This window comes from Lepisma saccharinum, chromosome 10, assembly GCF_977018435.1.
Source record: "Lepisma saccharinum chromosome 10, izLepSacc3.1, whole genome shotgun sequence".
Lineage (NCBI taxonomy): Eukaryota > Metazoa > Arthropoda > Insecta > Zygentoma > Lepismatidae > Lepisma > Lepisma saccharinum.
This window is the reverse complement of record NC_139238.1, coordinates 51,777,983-51,798,177: the sequence shown is the minus strand read 5'-3', so window position 1 is coordinate 51,798,177 and position 20,195 is coordinate 51,777,983.

The following is a 20,195-nucleotide window of genomic DNA, read 5'->3' as shown; positions in this document are numbered from 1 at the left end:
ACTACTCTGAAGGCCAAACGAAGAGCATGTCTTTCCAGAACTTGTAGTTTGTGATAGAATGAGTCTGGGGCTGATATCCATGCAGTGTGGCCGTAAATAATTGCTGGTCGAAGGAAAGCCTTGTAGGTATGTAGGACAACCTGGGAGTTGAGTCCCCAGGATGTTCCAATTAGCCGTTTGAGCAAGCTCAGACGATTTGTAGCTTTTTGGACGATGTTGAGCAATTGAGGTTTCCAGGTTAGCTTGGAGTCAAATATGACTCCCAGGTATTTTGCAGTGGTGGCAGACAGAATTGGAGTTCCCCGTATTTTGATGTTTAATAATGTTGGGTTTCTTTGGATCTTCGAGCGACAGCCTGTCTGTAGAAACACCAATGCTTGTGTTTTGAGAGCATTAATTGTGAGACGCCATGTGTCACACCATATTTGGAAGGAGTTTATAGCTGGTTGGAGAGTTTTGTTTATAGCTTGGATGGTTGAACAACAGGCGAGAAATTCGGTGTCATCAGCGAATTGGTAGATAGAAACTTGTGGGGGTTTTGGCATATCGGCAACGTATAGTATGTAGAGTAATGGTGATAAAGCAGCACCCTGTGGAACGCCAGAGTAAGGGAAAATGGGGTATGACATTGCTCCATTTACAGTGACATAAGCGACCCTATTTGTTAGGAAGCTGTGTACTAATCTGACATAGGAAAGCGGTAGGTGGAATTTATGGAGCTTGTAGATGAGCCCAGTATGCCATACTTTGTCAAATGCTTTCTCCAAGTCGAATAGCACTAGACAGGATGGTTTGGATGTGTTGAAGTGATTTGTGATGCGAGTCGCTAGTTTTAGTAAATTGTCAAGGACACTGTGTTGAGGTCTAAAGCCTGCTTGGTGCGACGGAAGTAAACTGTGTGCTTGTAAGTGCATGTGTATGCGTCGAACAATGATGCGTTCGAATATTTTGCTAAAGGTTGATGTGAGCTGAATAGGTCGATAGTTTGTTGGGTTGGTACTATCTTTGTTTGGCTTTGGGAACATTAGAACCTTTGAAAAATTCCAGTCTGTCGGGTAGTGTCCTGTGCGGAGGATAAAATTGTAGATAATGGCCAGAAAGGACAGCAATGCAAGCGGGGCCTGTTTAATCAATACGTATGTGATATTGTCCAATCCGGGAGCAGTGTTTCTCTTCCTACGCACAGTATTGATAATATCATCTGTTGTGATAGGAACAGTTAGAGCATTTGTAGGATCAATAGTGTGCGTATTACTGGGTTGCAGCTGCCTGTTATTGGGGTTGGTGACTCTGTCAATTTTGGTCTGGAGGCGGAGATTTGGAGCTAGTTGTGGTGTTGGCGTGAAAGTGTCTTGCAAGACATTTGCGAAGGCATAAGCTTTTTCAGTGTCTGTGTTTAGAGCTGCGTCCTTGATTGTTATCGGATAAGGAGTACTACTGGATTGTCCAGTGAGCACCTTGAAACGTTTCCAGTATTTTGTGGGATGGCTTTCGTCACTCAATTGGTTGCACGTTTCAATCCATCGACGTTGTTTATAAGCTTTTATATAGTTTTGAACTGTACGCAGCCATTGACGGTGTAAGTTAAGGGATTCAGGGTTTCTGGTCTGGAGGTAGTCCCTGCATGCTCGTCGTGATGCTGTGATTAGGTGAAGATATTGCGGAGGTAGCTTTGGTTTGTAACTATTCAGAGTGGTCGTAGGTATGTTAGTGTTTGCCGCACTGGTAATCTGAGCAGTAAGATGTTCCACCGCCGTATCGAGTTCCTCTGAATTGTTTGGTGGTGGATGCGGGTGAGAAAAAGCATTCTGTAGCTTTTCACTATATGCCTCCCAGTTCGTTTTGTTGTAACACCAGATTTTTCGAGGTTGTATTGTACTGCTCGTATTGCGGTTACCAAGATTTAAGGTAATTTTCACTGGGTCATGATCACTGCCGATGGAATCCAGCACAGATATGTTCAAGCAGGCACTTAGAGATGTTGATGTTATAACAACGTCAGGGGTAGTGTTACTTATGGGACGTGTGGCTCTGGGCAGTACATGGAATTCTGCTGTAGTGTTTTGGTCCAGAAATTGTAAAAAGTTTGTTTTGTCTTGCATGGTTCGACTATGATAATTGATGTCCGCTGCTATGATATAATGTTTGCTAAGGGTTTGGATATGTTGAAAGAATTGGTATGGAATAGTCTCCCCTGGTCTTACATAGATGGTAGCAAAAGTAACGACCCGGGATGGAAAGTAGATGGTACTAGCAGTATGTTCTGGCAAGTGGAAGTTTGGTGGGAAGGTAACGGTTCGATATGGTAATTTTCTATCTACTCCAATTGCTGTGCCGCCGTTTACTCTTAAGCCCGGCGGACCATCGTGGCGTAAGATGTTGTATGGTGGAATATGACAGATCATTTTTGGAGCAAGATAGGTTTCGTTTAGCGCAAAGCAGTGAACAGATTCTTCCAAAAGCAGGTGTTGCAATGAAGCTTTTCGTTTAGAAACAGATCGGATATTTAAAAATAGAAAATTATACATATTCCGTACTGCCATATTCAAAACCTTAAACCGCAGTTTCCAAGTGGGATATGTGGAAATGCACATGAGGACCAGAGTATGTTGCATGGAGTTGCAAGTTGAAAATTGTTTTTGCAGATGCTGTTACTTGGGTTAATATGTGCGTTCTTAAAAATGGGTGCACATTTTGGAGAGTCAGGGTGAAGAAACGTATTAGATCTTCCACTGTTACTGGATGTCGTAGTGAATTGTCAGGTTCGGTAGCAGTGTCATTGGTGCGCAGGGGAACTGTTAGATCAGGGTGTTCAGGTATTGCATCTGGCTTGGCTTTGCATTTGTAACTGTATGTAGGATGGTTTTCCGTACATGTGACACATTTTGGTGCAGCAGTTTGGTTTTGACATTCTCTGGTTGAATGGGGTCCTGAACAGTATCCGCATTTATCTCGGTTTGGACATGCAGCAGTAGTGTGCTTGTTATACTGTTGGCATTTTTCGCACCGCAATGGAAGAGGTTGTTGAGAACGGGATGGTTCAACTTTGTACCTGCGTCTGTATATGTATGCTCCACTGTGTAGTAGGGTGTCTACAGCGTTTTGTGAGTCTGTTAGGACCCGCACCATGTATGTGGGTCCGTTGTTATTGCGAATACGGATACATTTGCGGATTTGTACACCTTCGCATTCCAGTTCCTCAAAAATCTCTTCGTCTGTTAGACTAGGTTCTACACCCCTGATGACAACTGACAGGAGTGGGGATTTATGTGGTGGTGGTGGTTGTTTTTGAATGGAAGCATTTAGTGTTTGGATGTTTGCTTTGGCTCCATAGATTTCAAAAGCAGCTTTGTTTCTAATTAGTTTTGCAAAGTCTGGATCTGGTGATTTCAATATGATGCCATTACGGGTGAACAGTATTTGTGCAATTTGTGCCCTTGGTACATACTTAGATGTTTGTTGGAACACATGTTTTGCTGTATTGAATTTGGTGTCGTAATTGGTGAGCAGGAAGTTGTATAAGCTGTTATCCTGTTGTTTGGATTTTAGTTGGGTTGCATGAGCTGAATTTCCTGTATCTCGTTTAATTGGTGATCTAGATCGTTGACGTTGAGGTAGAGGTAATCCTTCATAGGAATTGCGACGTCGGTGTTTTGTGGAATAGCTGGACGTTTGCATTGGATCATTGGTACTTCGTGAATCGAGCATCGTCTCGGAGTTTGGACCGTCCGTCCGTTTAGTACCTCCGGTGAAGGTTTTCACCCCTTCTCGCTGTCGTAGCAGCGTTGCAGGAAGACCATGATGCATATCAGAAGACCACAACCGTGAGTTGTTTATATGATCCAATAGAACAAACGCAAATCCTATGGGAAAAGAGGCACAAACTCAAACCAACTGACAACTCAATCCAAAGAAGCGAATCCAAATTCCAAACTAATTGTAGAGCCCAAGACAAAAGAAGAGGAAGGATGAAGGTAGTAAGGGAAAACAGTTTCAAAAAATAGTGCAAGTCGTATGTCTGCTCCACTCAACGTGTTCAACCAAAAAGGTTCCTCGCAATCACCTAACCACCGTATAGGCACAATTGGTACCGTTTGTCCGTTCCAGACTTACGGCTTCCACCTGTAATAATTGGCCCACGATGCGTGACACAAGAGAGACCGACTTACGATTACCTATACCTTGATTGAAACGATATAATTTTTTTTTTTTTTTTTTTTTTTTTTTTTTTTTGTCCTCGTTTTCCATTTAGAAGGGTACACCTTCTCTTTGGTAAGTGAATTGTTTCCATAAATGTTTTCCCTTGCAAGGTGATGGTCTAAGTGTTTTCAGTAATGAAGTGGTACATATTTACTTATTCTGAGGGTAGTTCACTTAGATCTTATTTATGCAGTAGTGGGAAAATTACTTCTGTTAGGAAAGTAATAATTTGCTATGGTGCGGCATGTGTTGGATATATCACGTGCCGTAGTTCCGGAGGATGATGGATATTATACAGCTGGTAGTCAGGATGCTGTGGATCTATCAGGAAGGTGTACATGGTTAAGAGATGCTGTAATGGTGTGCAGTGGTATGTGGGAAGGCAGTCGTGTAGAGCATCTTCGTACATTGTGCTAAGAAGTTGTGGATGGTGCGAGTTCATTCGACCAGTTATATATTTGTGACGGATGGCTTCGATGTGGGTTGTGATTTCGGGAAAGGTTATTCGCTCGTACAGTAGTCGTGTAGGACTTGGTAGGACTACTCTGAAGGCCAAACGAAGAGCATGTCTTTCCAGAACTTGTAGTTTGTGATAGAATGAGTCTGGGGCTGATATCCATGCAGTGTGGCCGTAAGTAATTGCTGGTCGAAGGAAAGCCTTGTAGGTATGTAGGACAACCTGGGAGTTGAGTCCCCAGGATGTTCCAATTAGCCGTTTGAGCAAGCTCAGACGATTTGTAGCTTTTTGGACGATGTTGAGCAATTGAGGTTTCCAGGTTAGCTTGGAGTCAAATATGACTCCCAGATATTTTGCAGTGGTGGCAGGCAGAATTGGAGTTCCCCGTATTTTGATGTTTAATAATGTTGGGTTCCTTTGGATCTTCGAGCGACAGCCTGTCTGCAGAAACACCAATGCTTGTGTTTTGAGAGCATTAATTGTGAGACGCCATGTGTCACACCATCTTTGGAAGGAGTTTATAGCTGGTTGGAGAGTTTTGTTTATAGCTTGGATGGTTGAACAACAGGCGAGAAATGCGGTGTCGTCAGCGAATTGGTAGATAGAAACTTGTGGGGGTTTTGGCATATCGGCAACGTATATTATGTAGAGTAATGGTGATAAAGCAGCACCCTGTGGAACGCCAGAGTAAGGGAAAATGGGGTATGACATCGCTCCATTTACAGTGACATAAGCGACCCTATTTGTTAGAAAGCTGTGTACTAATCTGACATAGCAAAGCGGTAGTTGGAATTTATGGAGCTTGTAAATGAGTCCAGTATGCCATACTTTGTCAAATGCTTTCTCCAGGTCGAATAGTACTAGGCAGGATGGTTTGGATGTGTTGAAATGATTTGTGATGCGAGTCGTTAGTTTTAATAAATTATCAAGGACACTGTGTTGAGGTCTAAAGCCTGCTTGGTGCGACGGAAGTAAACTGTGTGCTTGTAAGTGCATGTGTATGCGTCGAACAATGATGCGTTCGAATATTTTGCTAAAGGTTGATGTGAGCTGAATAGGTCGATAGTTTGTTGGGTTGGTACTATCTTTGTTTGGTTTTGGGAACATTAGAACCTTTGAAATCTTCCAGTCTGTCGGGTAGTGTCCTGTGCGGAGGATAAAATTGTAGATAATGGCCAGAAAGGACAGCAATGCAAGCGGGGCCTGTTTAATCAATACGTATGTGATATTGTCCAATCCGGGAGCAGTGTTTCTCTTCCTACGCACAGTATTGATAATATCGTCTGTTGTGATAGGAACAGTTAGAGCATTTGTAGGATCAATAGTGTGCGTATTACTGGGTTGCAGTTGCCTGTTATTGGGGTTTGTGACTCTGTCAATTTTGGTCTGGAGGCGGAGATTTGGAGCTAGTTGCGGTGTCGGAGTGAAAGTGTCTTGCAAGGCATTTGCGAAGGCATAAGCTTTTTCAGTGTCTGTGTTTAGAGCTGCGTCCTTGATTGTTATCGGATAAGGAGTACTACTGGATTGTCCAGTGAGCACCTTGAAACGTTTCCAGTATTTTGTGGGATGGCTTTCGTCACTCAATTGGTTGCACGTTTCAATCCATCGACGTTGTTTATAAGCTTTTATATAGTTATGAACTGTACGCAGCCATTGACGGTGTAAGTTAAGGGATTCAGGATTTCTGGTCTGGAGATAGTCCCTGTATGCTCGTCGTGATGCTGTGATTAGGTGAAGATATTGCGGAGGTAGCTTTGGTTTGTAACTATTGAGAGTGGTCGTAGGTATGTTAGTGGTTGCCGCACTGGTAATCTGAGCAGTAAGATGTTCCACCGCCGTATCGAGTTCCTCTGAATTGTTTGGTTCTGGATGCGGGTGAGAAAAAGCATTCTGTAGCTTTTCACTATATGCCTCCCAGTTCGCTTTGTTGTAACACCAGATTTTTCGAGGTTGTATTGTACTGCTCGTATTGCGGTTACCAAGATTTAAGGTAATTTTCACTGGGTCATGGTCACTGCCGATGGAATCCAGCACAGATATGTTCAAGCAGGCACTTAGAGATGTTGATGTTATAACAACGTCAGGGGTAGTGTTACTTATGGGACGTGTGGCTCTGGGCAGTACATGGAATTCTGCTGTAGTGTTTTGGTCCAGAAATTGTAAAAAGTTTGTTTTGTCTTGCATGGTTCGGCTATGATAATTGATGTCCGCTGCTATGATATAATGTTTGCTAAGGGTTTGGATATGTTGAAAGAATTGGTATGGAATAGTCTCCCCTGGTCTTACATAGATGGTAGCAAATGTAACGACCCGGGATGGAAAGTAGATTGTACTAGCAGTATGTTCTGGCAAGTGGAAGTGTGGTGGGAAGGTAACTGTTCGATATGGTAATTTTCTATCTACTCCAATTGCTGTGCCGCCGTTTACTCTTAATCCCGGCGGGCCATCGTGGCGTAAGATGTTGTATGGTGGAATATGACAGATCATTTTTGGAGCAAGATAGGTTTCGTTTAGCGCAAAGCAGTGAACAGATTCTTCCAAGAGCAGGTGTTGCAATAAAGCTTTTCGTTTAGAAACGGATCGGATATTTAAAAATAGAAAATTATACATATTCCGTACTGCCATATTCAAAACCTTAAACCGCAGTTTCCAAGTGGGATATGTGGAAATGCACGTGAGGACCAGAGTATGTTGCATGGAGTTGCAAGTTGAAAATGGTTTTTGCCGATGCCGTTACTTGGGTTAATATGTGCGTTCTTAAAAATGGGTGCACATTTTGGAGAGTCAGTGTGAAGAAACGTATTAGATCTTCCACTGTTACAGGATGTCGTAGTGAGTTGTCAGGTTCCGTAGCAGTGTCATTGGTGCGCAGGGGGACTGTTAGGTCGGGGTGTTCAGGTATTGCTTCTGGCTTGGCTTTGCATTTGTAGCTGTATGTAGGATGGTTTTCCGTACATGTGACACATTTTGGTGGAGCAGTTTGGTTTTGACATTCTTTGGTTGAATGGGGTCCTGAACAGTATCCGCATTTATCTCGGTTTGGACATGCAGCGGTAGTGTGCTTGTTATATTGTTGGCATTTTTCGCACCGCAATGGAAGAGGTTGTTGAGAACGGGATGGTTCAACTTTGTACCTGCGTCTGTATATGTATGCTCCACTGTGTAGTAGTGTGTCTACAGCATTTTGTGAGTCTGTTAGGACCCGCACCATGTATGTGGGTCCGTTGTTATTGCGAATACGGATACATTTGCGGATTTGTACACCTTCGCATTCCAGTTCCTCAAAGATCTCCTCGTCTGTTAAGACAGGTTCTACACCCCTGATGACTACTGATAGTAGTGGGGATTTATGTGGTGGTGGTGGTTGTTTTTGAGTGGAAGCATTCAGTGTTTGGATGTTTGCTTTGGCTCCATAAATTTCAAAAGAAGCTTTGTTTCTAATTAGTTTTGCAAAGTCTGGATCTGGTGATTTCAATATGATGCCATTACGGGTGAACAGTATTTGTGCAATTTGTGCCCTTGGTACATACTTAGATGTTTGTTGGAACACATGTTTTGCTGTGTTGAATTTGGTGTCGTAATTGGTGAGCAGGAAGTTGTATAAGCTATTATCCTGTTGTTTGGATTTTAGTTGGGTTGCATGAGCTGTATTTCCTGTATCTCGTTTAATTGGTGATCTAGATCGTTGACGTTGAGGTAGAGGTAATCCTTCATAGGAATTGCGACGTCGGTGTTTTGTGGAATAGCTGGACGTTTGCATTGGATCATTGGTACTTCGTGAATCGAGCATCGTCTCGGAGTTTGGACCGTCAGTCCGTTTAGTACCTCCGGTGAAGGTTTTCACCCCTTCTCGCTGTCGTAGCAGCGTTGCAGGAAGACCATGATGCATATCAGAAGACCACAACCGTGAGTTGTTTATATGATCCAATAGAACAAACGCAAATCCTATGGGAAAAGAGGCACAAACTCAAACCAACTGACAACTCAATCCAAAGAAGCGAATCCAAATTCCAAACTAATTGTAGAGCCCAAGACAAAGAAGAGGAAGGATGAAGGTAGTAAGGGAAAACAGTTTCAAAAATATTGCAAGTCGTATGTCTGCTCCACTCAACGTGTTCAACCAAAAAGGTTCCTCGCAATCACCTAACCACCGTATAGGCACAATTGGTACCGTTTGTCCGTTCCAGACTTACGGCTTCCACCTGGAATAATTGGCCCACGATGCGTGACACAAGAGAGACCGACTTACGATTACCTATACAATCAGGGCTTCAGTTGTCACCGTTAGGTTTCCACCTTGATTCTCAGGGATTGGGCCTCCCCGGATGCCATGATGAAACGATATAACATCGGAGCTTCTACTTCAAGGAAGAACTAGAAAAACTAGACGTGGGAACGTGAAAGAAAAAATAAATTACTAAAAAACTGGGGAAATAAAACTCATGCACTTTTTATGCTTTGTCTAGTGAATTTAATTGCAATAAATGTTGCAAAAATTATTTTGCCATGTTGTTAATAATCCCTTTTTTTCAAAGAAATAACTTATTTTCTGAAAATGTTTGTAACCCCATCTCTTGACAAAATTCAAACTAATCAAACTAAATGTAGGGAGAAAGTTTCATATTACTTGAAAGCCTCATTATTGTAGACATAATTTTAAGCTTGCTTTTTCAGTTTTGCGAAATACATTGAATGTACTTGCTAATATAATTGCTAGAAAAGAGAAGAAGAAAAATGTTACCAATCTGATATTTTGGTAAATGATCGTTGAATGCTGATATACTATATACACCAAAGGCATTTGAAACCTTGGCGTGGGAGCAGTGGCGCTAGTGTCGATAGTTAAAATCACGAGAAAGCCTGAAATTCGCTCTCACATTACTAGAGACATGAAGTTTTCGTTTTAACGACAGCACCGAAAATTTGAGGAAAGTATAATAAAATGTTAAAAAATGTATTAGGGTAGGTCTACGTTAAGGAGACAAAATTTCGGTGTTTCGGAATCTCGAAATATCGCGAATTATGCCATTCTGTAACCCCGAATTTTGCATTTTAATGCGAGAAACGCCCCGAAATATGAAATATAAACTGGGGACAGTACCGATCTACAAACCGCGAATCCCGCAGTTAGGGGTATCTTGCCTTGCATATATGGTCTATATACTGAATATTCAAAGGTGAAAAGATTTGTTATTTATGTAGATTGACTAGTAGTTCTATGGTTAGTAACTTTTGTTTAATGTTCCATATCATAACCTAAATATTTAGGTTTTCTTCCCTAACTCTGCAGTAAATTGCCCCAGTTGAATTGTTCTCTTCTCAAAACAGCTCTCAAGGGTAACTTATCAAAAGTTTCATCCGCATATGATTTTGCAAGGCTTTTGTATGAGAAGAACTGTACAATTTTGCCTAACTGTCCGGAGATTACCCACTTCTCCTACTGCCATTCCAGTAAGACACCCTCTGCCCCCCCATAATCGTCTCGAATTTACTAATCTCCACAGTACGTACTAGACCTTTACTGATTTATGGTGATGAAGAATATTATTAGCCAGGTTTTACATATTTTACATATTTGCTCATTTACTTTACATGAAACAACATATTTCGGATTTTTTTCCTATAGCGATGTACATGATGAAGAACATTTGTAGCTCATGTGATGTCATTTTTTTCTAATCAATGAGATTCATAATGCTTAGTCAACTAAAATTGACTGAAAAAAAATACGGGACCTGTTATTTATCGAAATATGCTGGAGTTCCTCTACACCTAGAAGCTTGGAATCGGTGGACAAGAAAGCTACTTTCCTGTACGCAGCAAGTTACACAATATGTTCCCTTGTACAAGAAGTAAAAGAGTAGCTATGAATTTTCATTCAATTGTTCTTTCTGTAGAAGGTTTTATAAACAAATTGTATTGAAAATTAGAAAGAGCTCTCTTACGTATTTACACACTCTACAATAATTTGCGATGAGAAGAATAATTAATAGTTGACACAATTAGTTTCTTAAATATATGCACGTTGCTGTGCTTTTCTGAGTTTATAAATTTGATACAGATTTTAATTGGAGCAACTGATGTACCAGGTGGTTATAATTAAAGTGACGGTGTTCAGAGTGGTACAGCACGGGCTGTAATGAGAGTAGCAGTCTGAAAATTCGTAGATATGCTAATGAAGCAATGCGCTCGCGAATTATGAAAAGAAAGTTCCAATTCTCGCCACCAGGGTAAAAAAATGGCGCTGGAAGCAGTCAAAACATGGAATTGTCCTTAACTCTGACGTCAAAGTCGGTGACATTGCCTAATCATTGTGTGAGCTCCCTGGTTGTGGTTGGTGACGCTTGTTGCTTTTTCCTTTAGTAATTTGCATGTAATTCGAATACTGAAATTGTAGCGATATTTTATTACAAAGAGTATTGTTTTCTGGGATTTATAGTGTCTTTCCTGTAACTATACCAAGTTTTGACTGCTTACAGCGCCATTTTTTCCCTGTTGGCGAGAATTGGAACTATTTGTTTTTTTTTCATAATTCGCGAGCGCATTGCTTCATTAGCATATCTACGAAGTTTGAGACTGCTACTCTCATTACAGCCCGTGCTGTACCACTCTGAACACCGTCACTTTAATTATAACCACCTGGTACTTAAATTAATGTGGAATATGTTCAAATAAAATAAAGGTAACAGTTTCATACATCGGAGACACATTTCTTCAATTTTACACAATAAACTACTTACGGAAATGAGTTTCTCCAAGGTTTACAACGTTCATCGAGGTATTTTCTTTCATCGTGGAATATATTTGACCGGGAAATCATGTATTTTTCAAGATAAATATCTCACCGACGCACAATTGCCATTGCTTTCATTTGCTTGCCCTACGACAACCGGATGCTGCGTACGTTTGATGACATAAGCCCTTGTCAGTTTTTCAAACCCCCCTTTTTTCACTATTCTTGCCTAACGTAACCAAACCTAACCTAACCTTTTTGGAAATGGTTCGTGGGGCTATCCGTGAATGATTCATGGGGCTATCCGTGAATGGTTTGTGGAGCTATCCGTGAATGGTTCATGGGGCTATCCGTGAATGGTTTGTGGGGCTATCCGTGAATGTTTGTGTTGCTATCCGTCAGCTACCCGTGCATAATGTATAGTTATTTTCAATTTCCGCCCGTGACAAACACACGATAGTAGGTATTTTTCGTTGCAAAAGGTTGAAACATTGCATACCCACAATATGAGTCAAGATGTGCCCACCATATTGTGTGTTCCGGAAGCGAAGAAAGGAATAGAAAGGGCACTCGGAATGTGAAAAATTGTGTTTGTTTTCGTGTAAGAAGCATAATGGCACCTTGAACTATGTTCCGCAATACACAATTGGTAAGTACGAACCATGTGAAACACGAAATATCCGATTTTAATGTGTCTCCGATCTATGAAACTGTTACCAAAATAAATATCGAGTAGAATTCTTGAAATTGCTAGAACACTCGACTATTGTTAATATTACATAATATTGATACTACATATTTATGTACATATTTCGAACTTTGATATTACATAAACATCCTGGGTCTAGTTATGATATACAAGGCACTGAGCATTGACTAATCGTATGTGCAAGGGGAATTTGTAACAATTAGTCTAAAATCGGGAAGATGCATGTTTGGCGTTTCGAAATAGTGATTTTGAAATTATATAGCTATCAGTATTCATTGATAATAGTAGACATAACATATTTCTTAGTGTTCGTTCAAGATTCTGCTCTATTTTTTCTTGTAGCAGCGATTCCCAGTAGAACATAGCCGCTGTAGCTCAATCGTTAGGGTGTCGGACTATCATGCGAGAGACTCAGGTTCGATCCGGGATTTTCTCCACGGCTCCTGCTATTAAAGTTGACTTTAAAGTGAAGACAATTTTGTTTTAGTTTTCACCGTCTAGATCCGGCAGCATCACTCATCTCCATAATCCACCGATGGTCGTATGAAAAGGAAAAGATAATATATTATAGCTATTAAAATTTGAGGAGATAAGAAGGGTGGGCCACTTAACCAATATAATAATATCATGTCACGTGCAAAATGTATACTCATGGCAAAAGTTGATTCATATGGGCCGGAGCCAGTGATGACATCATAGTGGGGCAGGGGGCGGGTGCCACAGTTCACAGTCAAATGAGTGCACGAAAAAAAAAAAAAGGTGAAGTGCTCCCCTGTGCTTAGCACTACGCCATGAAGGCGTATTGGAGGTGTGGGGGTAACGCCCCACACTTTCTTGATCCGGTTGTGAGTGGGGGTGATGTGATCAGCATCACGCCCCTGACCGCCTTTACCCCCCAGGGTTTCCCCCAGGTACCCATGAGCATGGTAGTCAGACGCGTTACCGACTGAGCCACAGCGGCCACACCATCTGCATGAAAGAGCTAGATATAACTCCAAAAGAGCTAAGTTGGCAACAGTGCTGCCTCAGAGAGAAGGACCTCGGGGAAATTGTCACTATTTCCATTAAGGTCAAAATTCTAGTGGCATCCACCCTAGTTTTTAAGTCTGGCCTATGGTTGATTGACTTAGTTTGTTGGTGCCTGTTTTTCACATTGCCTGCAGGTAAAAGTCACAATTCTGGAATTTGTTTGGTCTACTATATCATAATTACACCAATTGGTAGTGGGCCTCCCCGATAGCGTAGTGGAAACGCCGTTGCCTTGTAATCAAGGGGTCCCGGGTTCGATACCCGGTGGAGATACATAGTGGTTTGGATTCCACTTTAAACTGTAGGTCCAGTCCCTATTAGCCTATCTGTGCATAACGTGGACTTAAAACAACAAATCAGTCAATCAACCAATTGGTGGAGGTGCGTTTCAAACTTGGCATGACTATCAATAAACTGTAGACAATAAAAACTATCAAGAAGTTCTAAATTCTTGGTACTTGAAGCGAGTTTACTTTCATTAAACTATACATGAATTGCCATTTACATTAGACTGTGCTTCAGTTTTTGTTATTCTGTGGGCTTTCACTCATAACACAAGTCTCTACCATCATTCCAGTGATAAAAAATATATCGAAAATATAGATGGGGGAAATTCTTTTCCTGGTTGTAAAATAAATTAATGATGTAAAGATTGGGGTGAAAATATACAGAGAGGGGAAATTCCCTGGCTTCATCCCCTTTCAATCTTATAGTAGGCATGTTCCTCAATATTCATATGGCATATTTCTAATTCTTGTTATGTTTTCTATTTGAGGAAAATTCCACTTGTAAACACCTTTAACTCCGCCAATCCGAGACTTCCGTGGCAGAGAATCGTATCCAAACACAGCACAGAATGTACGAAGCCTACACCCCAAGAGAAGCACGACAGCTGTCTACGCAGACTACAGCGATTTTCACCACCAGCGTCAACGCTCCATACTGCGAGATGTGCATGCAGCGATATGTACAGCAACGTGAAGAGTGGGCAACGCAATGGCCATAAAGCCAACGCAGAGAAGAGCACAGCAGTCCTCTTCACCTGAAGAACGAAACATTTCCGCCCACGGCTAAGATTAAACCAAAGAACAATACCCCTAGAGAATTCTGCACGTTGCCTCGGAGTCATTCTGGACAAAGGCCTAACTTTCAAGCAACGCATCCAGGAAACAGCGGACAAGGGATCTGAACTGCTGGGAAACCTCTACCCACTACTACGAAGCCAGGCACTTCCACTCCGCACCCGAGTAGCACTCTACAAGATCGCACTTTCATCACATATGCGTGTGTAGCAAGGGGAGACGCTGCAACTACATCAACCTTTCTGCAATCCGTCCAAAACAGAACGTTCCGCATAATCTATGGCGCCGACAGATTCACCAGAAACACTCAAATCCACGACGACCTGGCATGGAAGTAGATGGTATCTACGCCAGTGGATGTTGCTATTTAATATTCGCAATTAATTTGCACGGGTGTTAATTAATTTGCACGTACTTAGAACTAATTTGCATGTACTTAGAATACTTTACATTTATGTATTTGCATGTTTATAACTTATATGAATATATAATTATTTATTTTATGAAAAAAATGTATATAGAAGGTAATTAGAGGTATTAAACGCTATGCATATGATTTTATATTCATTACTGCAAAATATGTAATGTATGAATCGATAATATTAATGTTTATAGTATTGAAAATAAGAGTTTATGATTTATGAACCGCTATGAAAGGTGTTAATGGTACGAAAGAAGACGATCCCGGTACTCGAACCCGCGATATGCAACGGTAATAAATGGTTAGGCCTATAGTGTACAATGTATGTAATAATGTATAATAATGTATAAATACTGCATACACCAGTACCAAATATGCAAATGAAGCTCTTGGGAAAGATATATGTGTGCATTACTCATGTGTGAGCCTATCATGTTGCATTCACCTTGAGGCACATGGCAATAGTTTGACTCCTCTTTAAACTGCAGTTCCAGTTACAATTAGCCTATTTGTGCATAAATTAAAACTACAAAAATACCTTAACAATGATCTGTGATATACCACTTCATACGGGGTTTGCTGATCTCAGGAGACTCTTAAAATAACCAACAATGAAAAATATAAAGTGCCTTGTAACGATTGGAAATATTCGCCGTGCATTTGAAAGAGGAAAATATACTATTTAATTCTACAGAAATCTTAACAAACCCACACACGCACAGTTGACCTACTCACATCCAGAGATGATTTTTACCTGGTGAGTTATCAATTCCTACTGTTAAACTTTATTCTCAAAAAATGTTTGATTTGTACAAAGTATTTAGCACTTTTAATTGTTTAGAAATTTTATAATTATTTATTCATAAAGAAATTAGACAATTGCTTACCAACGTATATCTCAGTTCATGTGTACTTGTGGCACTTTTGATATTTCCTTCTTGCTTCATGCTCCAGCATATATTGTGAAAATGCTATAATACTCATGGTTCACTGCTGTTTGCCACTAGTCATCTTTAAGATAAACAAAAAACAAAAAAGTAAAAAAAAAAAGTAAAGTGCTCCCCTGCGCATAGCACCACGTCATGAAGGCGTATAAGGGGTGCGGGGGTAACGCCCCACACTTTCTTGATCCGGTCGTGAGTGCGGGTGATGTGATCAGCATCACGCCCCTGACCGCTTTTACCCCCCAAGGTTTCCCCCAGGTACCCATTTTTATTTGATGCTGGGTGGGCGCCGGGGCCGCTTCCATCGTTAGAAAAGTTCCCGGATTTGTACCGGCCGGGGATCGAACCCGGGACCTTTAGCATGGTAGTCAGACGTGTTACCGACTGAGCCACCGCGGCCACAAGGAAATATTAAACTATACTTTCCACTCTGATACATTTCTGAACTTTAATATCAATATAAATAATACGTAGTGAAATATGTATAATATCGACCACAGGTACGACAACAACATTACGAGTGAAAAATATATATAAAAATGTAAGAACACAATGTTCTAATTTGAGAATTTATAAACAAAATCTAAATTGTCATTTTTTCAATGAAAATAAAAGTTATGAAAATTCTATTGATTCCTGCCAATATTCATTCTTCATTATTTCTCTGAATGAAAGTTTGTAGGTAGGCTATTCCAGACTGGGCCTACCAATGTCTCTCTAAAAATTATAGGAGAGAAATTCACACATGAATAGGTTAAGCAGTTAGTTTTAGTCTTCCTTCTTTCAATTATATTTAATTCACATATACGAGGGTGGTTCAGCATGCTCCGCCCCTGACCCATTTCCAGTGATAGTAGAGACCTGTAATTTTATATGTAACATTGTTCATTCTTTAGACTAATATTCACAAAGTTTCAAGAATTTACAACAATTTCTCTTTTCGTTACACGTTGATGATCAGTAAGAAGTGTAGCCACATGTGAAACAATGGAAAACTCTGAGGTCCGAGCAGTGATAAAATATTAACTCAAGAGAAATCTAACACCGAAAGACATCCATGCAAATATGGTGGGAACTCTTGGAGACTCTAGCCTTTCATATGATCTAGTGAAGAGATGGTGCCGTGAATTTAAATGTGGTCGGCAGACCTGTGAAGATGAGCATGGTGGTGGCTCATCTGCAACGGTGACCACAGCAGAAATGATTACAAAAGTGCATGACATGATTTTGGCAGACCGGCGAGTGACTGTCCGCCATATAGCAGACACATGTGGCATCTCAACTGGCAGTGTGCATTCAATTATTCATCATCATTTGTTAATGAAAAAAATCTCTGCACATTGGGTCCCGAGAATGCTGACGGTCAACCAAAAGAGGGCACGTCGTGTGAAAGTCAGAACCTGTTGCGGACAATAAAGGCTGACAAGTCAAAGTTTCTGAAGAGATTTGTTACAATGGATGAAACGTGGGTTCACCACTTCGATCCCGAAAGTAAACGCCAAAGCATGCAATGGAAACACCCCCATTCTCCACCCCCAAAGAAATTCAAGGTTCAGCCACCAAAGGGCAAAGTGATGGCATCTGTGTTCTGGGATGCAGAAGGAATCCATCTCCAACAGGGAAAGACAATCACAGGTGTTTATTCTGTAACCCTAATTGAAGAATTACGTACTGCCATCAAGGAGAAACGCCGCGGAATGTTCGCCCGTGGTTTGTTGTTCCATTGTGACAATGCTCCCGCCCACACCTCCCAAGTTGCGGTGGCTGTAATTCATGCAGCAGGGTTCGAAATTGTCCCTCATGCCACTTATTCTTCAGATCTGGCCCCCAGTGACTTCCACCTGTTCCCGAACATGAAGAAACACCTTCGTGGAAAACATTTTGCCAGCGATTCCGAGGTTATGGATGTTGTGAATGCTTGGTTGCAGGACCAACCAAAATATTATTTTTCTACTGGGATTGAAGCACTGGAAGGTCGATTGGAAAAGTGTGTTAATGTTGCAGGGGACTATGTTGAAAAGTGACAGTGATTTGGTTTTCCTACGAGGGTTCCTTCTATGTCAGGGGCGGAGCATGCTGAACCACCCTCGTATCTGTATGATTTTATTATCATTTGATATATATTTTTACACATTTCAAGCACAATTGTGAAATGGCATGTCCGTTGTGCTTCAAACATACCATTTCCGAATACATTCTAACTACCATCACTTCGTAAACATATGTTTCATGATTCTGTACTCTAAAAACTTCTGATACCACCATTAAAACACATTACCTTTGTGTGGTATGTTGGTGGAGTGGGGGCCAACAAAATAAAGGGGCACAACCAATTGTCAGACTAATTACTTTCACCAGTATTTTATTTCATCAAGTACTTTCTATACTTCACACATTGCCAATGTTTTATAGATAAAATAAATGGCACTAAGCATCAATAAAATTACCGTAATAGTTTTTATGAAGATAGCTATTCGATCTAACTGCTTAACATACTAAGCATAGAGGTTTTGCACAGATTATATATTTAAAGGGAGACACTGAACCTAACAACCAAAGCAAACAAGCACTAAATTGAATGTTCATGCAAAACAAGTAACTGTATTATATGAACCAAAACTGAACCTGAAGAAAGAAATATTTTTTGAGGAAAACCAAATGAAATACTGAGGTGGGAGAACATTTCTAATAACCTTACTATTTACTTTGCACCTGGCAACCATTTTTGTGGTAAAAACTTGGAAATATCCGAGTAGGCACAAGGAACATTATGACATACTACCCATGATGCACCATTTTTATGCGCACAAGTATAAAATACTTATTTTGTAGAATGTTGCTCAGTGAAAGAATAAAAATGCCTTAAAAATTTCAAAAATTTCATTTCACGCTGTTTGATCTTTTCAACATAATAATGTGTTTAACCCTGTCAAGAAATTAAATATTCTGCATGCTTTACGTGGATTGTGTTGTTCCCAAGCTTATAGCCTGCAGAAATGTGTTATTGTGAAGAAAAGTACACCTGTTACTTTAACGTGAAACAGAAAAGCCTGAAATTTTTTTTCCAAGTGAATGTAGTACCTAGTGTGACATATCACAACAGCAGTTATACATTGTTAGATTAGGAGGTTTAGGTTTGGGGCTGAAAGAAATTTTCGATTTGTTATTCAAGGAATGGAAGAATAAATGTCAACAATGTAAACATAAACGCAATATTTGTAAATATATATTTCTTTCGTAGTTTATACTCAATTACATATATGTACGTACTTTCTAGTGTGTCAATTATTTACAGGTCATTTATTACACACATAATTAATATATTTCTTTAATGTAAATAACTTCTATCCTTGATTTATCCTTGTTTATTTTATTTCCATATTTTATGTAATTTATAATATATTATATCAGTATCTTATATATATTGTACATGGTGGTAAAGATCTGAAATACTGAGTGTAAAGATAAATAAGAAATGTAGAACACTGTAATTGGGCATTCGCCTGTTGTGTTTAGTAATAAATAAATAAATAAATAAATAAATAAATAAATAAATAGCTATTTGAGTGTGCATACAACCGGTTTTTACAAGAGGCGAAACTACTTCGTCGTGGAAAGTTCTTACTTATGCTGACAATATTTTGGGATTAGATATCTCCGTTATTTCTGTTTTCCACATGCTGGAAATAATTTTATATTACGTAAAACATCGAACTCTGTTGTTTTTAGAAAAAAAAAACACAAAGGAATTCTCGAGGGAGTACAGTGGAACAACGGACCCCATAATGTAACAAGATGCAGTATGTGATAGAAGCCAACACGATACACTCAATAATTATCTTACAATCAAAAGATAAATTGTTATAAAAATTATCTTAGCTGTTGGGGAAATGCCTGCCTGGCCCAGATGACCTAACCCGCGGATCGAACCCAGGTTGTCCGTTTGGTAGTCAAGATCATAGCCTATATCAACTGAGCTATCGTGCCTATGTTAACGTAAAACACGCTTGCACCACTTGTGATGTATTGTATTTTATATTCAGCACGATCAGATATTACATATATGCATGAAAAAAACCACCTCAAAATTTGCATACGCCTGTATTTATATATTTCTATTTTTTACACTTCCTACTTAACATATCAAACAACATTTAACATCTATACTGTTACACTTACCACCAATGTAGGAATCACGGTTTCAAATACCCACGACTTTAAAATAAAACCGAAGATCTTCGAACCCTTTCTTTCGGGATCCGCCATGTTTCCTGTTGTCACACCTGCCAGTACAAACATCAGGTTTGTTTCCGATAAGCAACAAATATGTTTCAGTGTAACCAGAGAGTGTCACGGGGTACAATGCATCTTTCGGTGAAACGAAATAAGGTGAAACAAATAATTTTCTTAGGGTAACTGAACCACATGGTTTATGTAAACAGTTGCACTGTGCGGGTGTTTCGGTTTACGGCCAAAATAACACATTGATTCGTTAAGGGTTACAAATGGATTCTATAGTGCAAATAACATTGAAACATGATTGTTTCTTTGCTGTTGAGAGACTAGTGGTCACTAGTTTGCTCAAATTAGCACCAGAAACTTCAAAAGGCGGTGTTGTAT